This window comes from Nematolebias whitei, chromosome 1 (genome assembly GCF_014905685.2).
Source record: "Nematolebias whitei isolate Nwh7 chromosome 1, NemWhi1, whole genome shotgun sequence".
Classification (NCBI taxonomy): Eukaryota; Metazoa; Chordata; class Actinopteri; order Cyprinodontiformes; family Rivulidae; genus Nematolebias; species Nematolebias whitei.
The window spans coordinates 58,470,119-58,480,681 of NC_056498.1; positions in this window are offsets into that span (position 1 = coordinate 58,470,119).

Sequence of the window (10,563 nt, forward strand, 5' to 3'; positions counted from 1 at the left end):
AGAAAGAAAGAAAGAAAGAAAGAAAGAAAGAAAGAAAGAAAGAAAGATGTATTTTACAGGAATGTACCTACACGTTATATTGATAAAAACAATAAAGTGTCTTAATTCTTGTATCTATTAGTTATTGAACTCATCCGACCTTCTGTTTTTAATAACTTTAAACTGAGAGCCATAAGCAGTCTTTTTGTTTGTTTGTTTGTTTGTTTGTTTTGGAGCAGGGTTATTCTAACCTCCGTATATTATTATTATTATTATTATTATTATTATTATTATTATTATTAGTTTTTACATTTTCTTGTGGAAATAGTCTGCATGTAAAGTGAACGGTAAATCAAGAAGACTATTTTCATATTTATAAATAATAATAATAATAATAATAAATAAATAAAACAGCAGTGGATTAAAACTGAGGATTTTTTTATTTTATTTTAAATGTTCTTGTGATGTCTAAAAGTTAAGTGTATGGGTTCAAAAAGAACAAAAGAAAGAAAAATGTAGAAACGTTTCCTTTTTTCTTTTAATCTGAACTTTTTTTTAGATTTATCTCCCTGGATTATTGAACATGCATCAGGAGATCATTGATGTGTTTATAAATTATGATTATTATTATGATTATTATTATTATTATGACTTTCAACTTGAGTGACAGTTAGGAGATCATAAATGTAAACTATATCCCGCACAGTTTGCTTCCTGAAGAAAATTTATTTTCGTTTCAATTTGAGGATAAATGGATCAAACTTGAAACAAAAAAAAAAAAAAAAAAAAAAAAGAAAAAAAAAACGAAAACAAATCGGTCAAACACTACAAATAATAATAATAATTAAAAAATAGTATCTTCTAAAACTCTGGAGCTATAACATATCCCTTCAACACACTCTCAGAGAGTGTGTTTTGTGTGTGTGCGGTCATGCAGACATCATGTTCCGAGATTACAAGAACGGAAAAACTTGAAAGAGGAAAACTTTCTACACAAACCACGCCTGCATGCGTAAATGGACAGAACTGGGTCCAATGGAGCAGAGAAGTCTGGAGATGAGTGAAGGAATCTTGTCTTTAAATGTAGAGGTTTTAAAAGTTATTGGAAAACACTTCAAAACGTGATTTTCTAATAGATTTGCTGCAGGTTCAAGTTCCCTCGAGGTGACTGTATTGAAATGACACAACGAGAGAGTCTCTCAGTCCAGCACTTAGTAAAAGCAACAGAAGTCATGTGGCTGAGTCCTGATGTTGAGGACACCTCATCTTTCCGCGCTCGGCTCAAAAAAAAAAAAAAAAAAAAAAAATTTATTGAAAAAAAAAAAAAAAAAAAACAGGAATGGGAAGTGGCGCTGAAAGAAGACACTTTATTTGAACAGCCTGAGCTCCTTCTGCGGCTGCAGTTTTTGAATAATGGTCGATTCAGCATCACCTTCACAGATCCGTGTTCTTTAGTGTGGAGCACGCATCTTGTTCTTTAGCGCACCTCCATGCAGGCCCATGAATATAAACAGTGTAAAGAGACGTGCGCCTCCGCCTGCAGGCACCGCGTGCTGACGCAGCTGCGTCAATTACGCGCGCGGCTCAGAGTTGAATGAACAAGGATTTGAACCTGCTCACAATTACGGCCTGACAGCGGATTGTAAGGAGGAGAGATGAGCAACATGTGACCCCACAAAGAGCTGGCGTGTCCCTGTCCTTGCAGGTTTTCTCTGCTCTGCTTCAAATGTGTCCTGGCACCAGCGCGCCCTGCTCGGATAAATAAGTTGTTGTTTTTTTGCACACCAACACTGAGGAAAAGGGCCCAACAGTGGGGCGAGCTGCGTTTAATAGTGATTAAAGCTGCTTTCTGAGAAGAACAGCCCAAAAGCACGTGAGCAATTGGGACAGGTGTGAACTAGTCGTGTTTTTTTTTTTTTTTCAGGTTGGTTTAATCTCTGGCCACACTCTGAGGATGTTGTGGTTCAACATATTCGGTCAAAAAGTCATGTCAACCAGTTGAATCATTGAAGAAAGAAAGGAAGTGTGGAGAGTTCAGAAGATTCTCTCAAAGCAGTTTGTTGAGGTTTTCAACAATTCATCCCCCTTTTTTATTATTTTTAATGAACATAACAAAAATCACAAAACTACAATTCATGTTCAGGTTTAGGACATAACTCTCAAGTGAAAACTGTTTCCAAACATGCAATTTTCCAAATAGCATGGTAAAATTAGAATGGTTATAATTTAAAAAATGTATTTAAAAACCAATAATTGCACAAGAATGATGATTAGCACAACTAAAACAGAACAATGTTTCAAACACTGGGTTGCTGATGTTTAACTTTGGAGATAAAGCAGAAGAAAATTGACTTTATTAATAAAGCAATTACAATCAACATGGCATAAAATAGATATTATTTTAAACTGAATTTGTTTTAAAGTTTAAAATAAACTGCTGTTTATGGAGTAAAACTGATTAAAAGTATGAGATGATGAAGAAATTGCTGTTAAAACACATAAAATATTAAACATTTTGCATCTAAAAAAAAAAAGGCAGAAATTAAGATAATTTCTTTCCGCTCATTAAATATAGAAATCTTGTCACAAGTTTAGGGATTTAAGAGTTTATTTGTTTTGGGGGGCATTTTGCTCAGTGATGTTACAAACGTCAGTGATGCTGCTGAGAACGTGACACATTATTGGCCCCAGTGGGGAAATTCTCCTTTCACTTAGACCCCCTTCAGGGAGGTCAGAGGTCAGACTTTTATAGCAGCAGCCGCAGAACTGGGAGGGTTCTCGGCTTTGGGCTTAAACATGAGCCTCCCTCAGTCGTGGAGTTTATAAAGCGCTGCTCCAAGTTGGAGACAGACCCCAAATGGAACCAGAGAAATGTAATAAAATCCCATATTCCAGGTTGTTTATGGAAAAACACGGCGGTGATTACGTAACAGTGATGTAGCGGGGTTTTTTTTTTTCAGAAAGAACAAGACCTCACGTGTTCTTCACACTTCAGGTGAAGAGAACAATTAATGACAACTGTTAAGACGAGAGCTGCAGGCAGCTGAGACTTTAATTAAAGCCGTGCACGGTTTGAATGAAGCCACTGGAATTTAAACACTTATCTTGTCATGCAGTCAGGTCTGGGTTGGAACACCACTCCCTCCAGAAGATCTGCACCGACCTCAACGTTAGATTCAGTGAACAGTTAGAAGGAAAGTCCAGTTTGTTGGTTCCAACTGGGAACAAGACGACTGAGACAGAAATTCCTTCTTCATACAGTGAAGAGGATGATTTTTTTTTATTAATGATATAATAACATTCAAAAAGCATCACCAGAATGTTTCCTCTTCAGTTTGTGTTCCAATATGAAATCAGTGCACGTTAAAATTATATTTTATTCCATCATTTATGAATCATAGTGACGTAATCTTAGACAAGTTCAACCTCAGTCGACATATTGTTATTAAATCTGGTGTCTGATGGGGAAAACACAAGTGAAATGCATTATTTGCATATCAATCATTTGTCTTCTAAACCATTTTATTACAATTTTGATGTGCTTGCGTAGTAAAAACAAACAAATGATAGAATATCGTTATGTAAAATATACATTTAAATCACTTAGTTGTTGTTTTGTTATCTGTTTTTTTTATGTTTTCATGTGATGAGCTCACTGATTTCGTCCTTTTGTTCATTTTTTTGTTGGATCAGGTGTGTCCAGTAAAACAGGATGAAGTGTTGGGGGGTCTGAGGATGAGGAGGGTGCACAGTGTTGGGTTACAGCCCAAAAATATTCAAATAGATGGAGAAATGGCCAGGGGAGAATGGGCATTAGCACGTACTGTCACAAAACACACACATGGGAGGGGTGCTGAGTTAAAGGCCACCCGACAGACTTCCATCCTGACACCTGAGACATGGAGACACATGTCAAGGAGTGAAGCTCAGTAACGAACATCCTCAGTAACACGTGTTTAAATTAAAACAGTGAAACTGAAAGACATCCTTGACTTTTATTGTCAATTCAAACGACATGTTCAAATAAATAAACATGTTTACATACACGATGACATGAAGACTGACGTTAATCACTGTTGCCATTAAAACACTTTATATGACGCTATACGTGAACTTTATTACTCAGAGATCATTGAAACAAGTTGTGACAAGTTCTTGTGATTTGGTTCATATGAACGTTTTTATAAGGCTATATTTACAACCGGTAAGACAAATGACAGCGCTGTAAAAAGTATGGGGTTTTGAAAATCACTGATTACTGAAGTCCTGCACATACTTGTAGAAAAACAATCATTTATGGAATTGCTGACAAATTAATACTCAGACATGGTTAGACCTAAATTTAAACATTTTTCCCCGCTATCTCCAATTTCTGCAGCTATAAATAAACATCTGCTTAAAAAATTAGACATTTTTTTTTTCTTTTTTCGGCTGCTCCATTCTTCAGGGGTCGCCACAGTCGCACGAAGACTTGATTATTTTTACACTGGATGCCCTTCCTGATGCAACCACAGACCACCGAGCTACCACAGCCTCAGTGTGGAGCAGAGAGCTGCCATCTAGGGCACCCAGGGGAGCAGATGGGGGGATTAAGGGCCTTGCTCAATGGTCCAGAGTGGGGCAAATGAGGGTGGAGGCAGGTGTGGCACCCACATTTTGATGTTGCTGGTACTGGGAGTTGAACCAGCGATCTTCCGATCACAGGCCCACCTTCTCTAACTTCTGCGCCAGTGTTTGCAGTTATAAATGAACATCTGCTTTAAAACAATTCGACCAAACCGACAACCCATTTTTCATTTGTGTGAATCCAACATTGTTTTAGGAAAGGTTTTTTTTTTTTTTTTTTTAAGGGACAAAAATTAATTTTATTAGAAGCTCCACTGACTTTTTACTTTAGATATTTTCTGCAATAAACCTTATTCACACACTCCATTAGACTCATACTCAAACTTTGTTTAAAAAAGTTTGTGACTGAAAACGCATCGATTTATTTAAAGGGAGAGTCGTAATTCAGAGTTCTTGTATGTTCCTGTGAGCAGAGGGGGGTTCCAGCAGGAAAACTCACCTGGGCTTTTCTCTCCACTGTAAATTTCTCCGTCGGAGACAGAATCAGGCTGTTCTGATCGCGTTATGTTCACTCCGATGGCTTTTCCAGCAACTGTCACTTGACACCATCACATTAAATCTGTCCAGCTCGAAGATTAACTGCACCGTTCTTTATGCTTTCACTCTGAAAGCCAAAGGGCAGGTTAAATCATGCACGGCATTTTTTATGCTGTATTGTATTTTAACTTTAGACTTTGACTCAGAATGACACCGAGATAAAGCTGTTCTCAGCTGAAGTTGCTCTCTTTAGTTGAATATTACAATAAAATATGAAATGCAAAAATATGTCTCCATTTATACTTGATTATTTATGAGGATTTTTAAAATGTGGGACCTCATTAGTTATCATGTCACCAACTTTATGACACTTATTTTCAATATATGTCAGAATAAACTTCTTTAAACTTTAGTTTATGCTGTGGTGTAACTTTAAGTGAGCATCAGTGATGGAAATATAAATAGGTAACATTTTTTTCTTGTTACAGTAGATGGATTCAAACTGACTGGCTTTAAAGTAAAATGCTGTTTTAGCGCAAATCATATTTTCCAACTGCTTTGCTGTTTTAAAAGTTATTGGGAAAATGCTTTAAATTGTTCCAGCGCTGCTTTTCTTTTTCTGTGTATTTATTTCCCAGGGTAATTTAGCTGTTTTTTTTTTAATTATCACTTGTGTTTTTGCCATTTCTTTCCTTTGAGCAATAATTGTTAAACATGTTCTTTCTGAAAGTCAAAGGTGACAACATCCCTGTGGAAATTAGAGAAGAAGACTGCAACAAGGAGGCTCACTTCTTAAATACAATGAAAGGGATTTATGTGCTTAAATGATTAACTGGGTCAATTTATTCATTTCTCAGTCTGGGCTTGTTTGCTGCAGGTAAAGAGGCGGGAAGTTCCTGCAAATACTGATCAACTTAAATTGCTAATTGAAGCGCAAACGTGCATGCCAGGCTGTCTGAGCTGTGCACAGTTTGTTTCCTGTTAAATACACGACCATGAACTCAGCACAAAATGAGTGTGTGCATGATTAAATGTTCAAACAACAAATAAAAATTGTCAGAGGTTTTATGAAAATAATACTGGAGATTAATGATCTTCTTATAATAATAATATTATAATGAAATTAGGCTGTCTGGTGGACATTTAGTCAATTACTGCACCTAAAATAGTCTAGAAATGTCTTTCCTGATCACTTCCTTTCTGTCAGGACACACACTGTCCCACTTAAAGAGTAGCAAAACCCCAGAACAGAAGTGATGAAAAGAATTGTTTGGTTTTCTTCATAACTGAGGTCAAAAACAGAACATACAGGAAACTTAGAGCACACTTCTGCCACCTGGTGGCAAAAAGGTGCAACTGCTCGTGGCCGAGGCAACAAAATCCTGCAGACTGAGGCACAAAATGCAGCACAGCTTGCTTCTGGTAATCCAAATAAATACATAAACTGTGCAATGTCTTAGATGTAGTCAGCAAGAACGTGCTATATCATCAGTTTTTGTTCTTACGTAACCGAGTGGCAAAACCTTGTGGCCTCTAGGTGTGGTAAAACAGAGAATAGAGCATACGAACATGAAAGAGACCATAAAAAACAGAGCTGTGGTGCTGAGTAACATTTTCATCAGGATTAAAAATCTGCCCCCAGTCGCTGGCATGCAGCTGTAGATGTTGAGCAATAGAAGATTTTCTTGTAACGTGTTCACTCGTTGCTGTTGACAAGGTAATTATTGCTCTGTGCTGGACTTTAGATGAACTTTGAATGTTTACAGTAATGTTCTTTTATTTTATTTATTTATTTTTTGGTTCACCTGAACCAGTGATGTTGTCATGCATGCACTTTCTTGTTGCTGCACAGAGAATTTATTGTTGTTCCTGGATGTTGTGTGGTGTTACTGATGACCAGCAGCAGAAAAAAACAAACAAAAAAAAACTAGATTCTTTGTGATGATTGACAGAAAAAAAAAAGAAAAGATAAACAAAATGTCTTCTTCCTCAGTCTCTCCATCATTCACCACTCACCCGCCTCCAACATCAGTGTCATCATTCCTGATCATTTCCATTACACTGATTCTCAAACTGAGGACTCCTTTTATTTTTTACCTTTTTTTTTATTTCTTTTGTCACCTGAAGCAGCCGTGGCAGGTAATCTCTCTTGTGCTTAACTTCCAGCTTTACTGGCTTCTCCACTGCACATAAAATGTTCCTGGAGGCAGTTTTGTAGTGGAAAAATGCAGAAAACCTGGCATAAGTGTAATTTCACAACACAGAGTCAGTGACCTTAAAGCTTCAGTACCATTCGCTAATTTGTTGTTCATTTCACAGAAAAGAACAGACAAGAGATTGTGTAAATTTACTGTACATTCAGTTTTTTATTTTTTATTGTATGCTGTGTTTTTGTGCCTTGATGACCCCTTGTGGTTAAAATTTGGATCCTCTTTTTGTGGAGCAGTGAAAATCAAACTTTTTCTCTTGGGTTCATATCAGTAGGCTATTTTAAAATAATACATGAACTGCTGTGTCATGAGTGAGTGAGTGACATTAGATTACACCTAATAACACTCCCAGTGGTTCATTCGAAGGCCAGTGTGTTTAAAGGTGTTTGAGGCTTACCTAAACATTTTACATCACTCAGCTGAACCAGGACATAAAACCATAGCACTGCTTCCTCCAGGAGCAGCATCGTTCTCTTGGCCAAATCTTACTTTCCTCTACTAAATACTTAAAACAGATGTTTGCTCATGCAGTAAAATAATACTTTAAATGAATCTATTGTTGGTAATTTGTCAAATCATGGGGAGGTGGAGCTGTTGATGGGTTCACTAGATGGCAGTGTAACATCACAGGACAGATGCCATGCCAGTGCACGTCAGAACTGTGTGCAAACTGCAGCTGAAGGTGTTTGTGAGACACAAACATGCACATGTCTTCTTGTGACATTTGAGAGGATGAATGTGAGGCTATCTTAATCCGAGAACAAACGTCTCACTCTTCATAATCCACCAGTGGGCTGGTGAGGATTACATCAGGGGAATCAAAGGAGTGCACGTTTGCACCTTGCCCACTGACACTGTCACACCAAGAGCAGACAACTCTGGTTTAAGCCTTTGCTCTTTCTCACTCCTCTTCAACTGTTCACGTTTGATCATGTGTGTAATTGTATGTTTTTATATATAAGCAACCAGAAAGTAGAGAGGCAAACACAAAAACGTATTTTTTGAGTCTATTTTAATGACTGTGTGCAACTTCCCGTGTTTTTAAAGTTGTCTTACATTTCTGTGTAATGGTCACAGATTATAACTTTAGCTGCACAAAGTAACAAATTCAGCAGATATTTGAAGGTTTGCCTCTTTGTGCAGCCACAGCTGCTGCTTGCTGAACTGGACTGAGTGAGGCAAGTATGGAGGACAAGGCAAGCGCACGTGTCAATAATGCATGTGTTTTGGAGGCCACTTCGGCTCAGAGGCCGTTTTTAAATGGGGCGCCTCAAATATGCTCCACTACCGACTCATGTTACAAGAAGATATTAAAAATAGAACAAGTGGTCGGACAAAAAAGAGACGGCTTCAGCCGAGGGCCCTCAGAGCCCTGAGCCAGTTAATAACCACCACTGTGCATGTTACGTGCAGATGTTTTAATAGACAGTAAAGTTTTTTGGTGGGAGTGCAAGAAAAGTGCATAAACTTTCTTTATGTTTTCCAGATGGTTAATCTCCATTCAGCAGCAGCTGGAACAAGCAAAACCTTTTAATCCAAAAAAAAAAACAAAAGATTGAATGAATGTTCTAGAAGAAAAAAGACTAAACTAATTCAGAGCTGATAATAAAAGCAGTTTATTATTCAAACAGAAATCGCAGCCAGTTTGCCTGTATTTTTTTTCATTTAGTAAATCATCTGTTCTATATAGTTCTGTATTTTACAAAGGGAGTTTTTATTCTGTTTAGCCATCTTTGTAACTAACTAACTTACAAAACATGCTACGTGTGAGAGTGAAATAGTCTTTAGGACTTAATTCCCAGTGAGAAAGGTAAAAACCTCACTGTTGTTGCCTCGTATGAGAATATTATTCATCCTGCAACAATTTAACAGAGGATTCAGGCCATGCAGGAAGCACTTTACTGCATCATATCTGCTCTTCATCCTCTTCCTCCCATTTCCTCTGTTCTGAATAGAGGAGTTCAACTCTTGTTCACCCCCACCTCACACACACCAGTCAGTCACTTGGCTCCTTAGCAGCCTCCGTAAAACTCTGGCTATCAGCTTTGAAAAATTAACCAGGGATCGTGGGTTCCATTACACTCTCTGGTGTCTGGATCCTGGATCTTGGACTAAATGGAGAAGCTGCTTCGCTGTTCCAACATCGTTTGACTTTCTGGTGATGAAAGTTTGATGAGTGCAGGCCCAGCGAGTGTGCAGGCGGGGTGATCTCACTGGCCTGCAGATGTCCCTGCAGTGTGAGCATGACCACATTTGAGGTGTACAGCAGATTAGCCAAGCAGGGCTGAGACAAATGGACTATAAAAATGACAAATACACTTTAATGGAGTGCTCATGTAGAGCAGTTGCACGTTTTTATTTTTTTAAGACTCACTCATAAAGCAGCACGTTATGAAAACTGGACTTTACAAGGGAAGTGGAAACTGAACTCTGCACCTGCAAGAGACAAAACTCTGTCCTCCTCTAGATGGCAGTCAAAGAACACATTTGGCTCCCACAGCAGCAGTGCATTGTGTGTGTGTGTGTGTGTGTGTGGGGGGGGGGGGGGGGGGGGGGTTGTTGCTTCCACAGTGTGCTCCCAGGGTGGACTGTCCTCTGCTCGGTGCTGCTCGGAGCTGCAGAGGCTGCATCCAGGCTGAACCTTCCCATCGGTTTGTAATTGGGGGTTAAATTGATAAGGACAGCCAGGCCTCAGTCAATCCCGACCTTTTGTTCAGTGCTTAAAGGGGGCGTGTCATGGAGGTGTGGGGGGGGGGGGGGAGTTTTCACAAAAGCTGACACAGTCCAATCACTGTGATACAACCCTTAGTTTATGCATTACATCTTTAAAGAATAACGCACACAAGAGCCTGTTTTCTGTTTAAAACATCCCATAATTGATACATCCTGATCAAGTTCAGCCATATTTTGATTTAGTCTTAAATATAAACATAAAAAAAAATTGGATATTTTTTTAGTGTAATTATTTAGTTTGAAAATCTGTTCATTTGAATTTGTAAAACCCTTTTGAAAAATATAGAAGATGGCGTGTGTGTGCGTGTGCGTGTCACAGCAGGGCCGGGTGTCCGTGTCCAGACGGGTTCACTCTGAGCTTTCAGGAGCTGACAGACAATGCTACACCCCCCCCCCCCCCCCCCCCCCCCAGCATCAGACCAGGAAACAATCAGGGGGGAGAGAAAAGACACGGAGACAAGTCACCAACACGCACCGAGTGCGTGAAGGGCACAAAGGCTGTTTTACTGCAGTTATTGCTGATTTTTCAATGTAGATT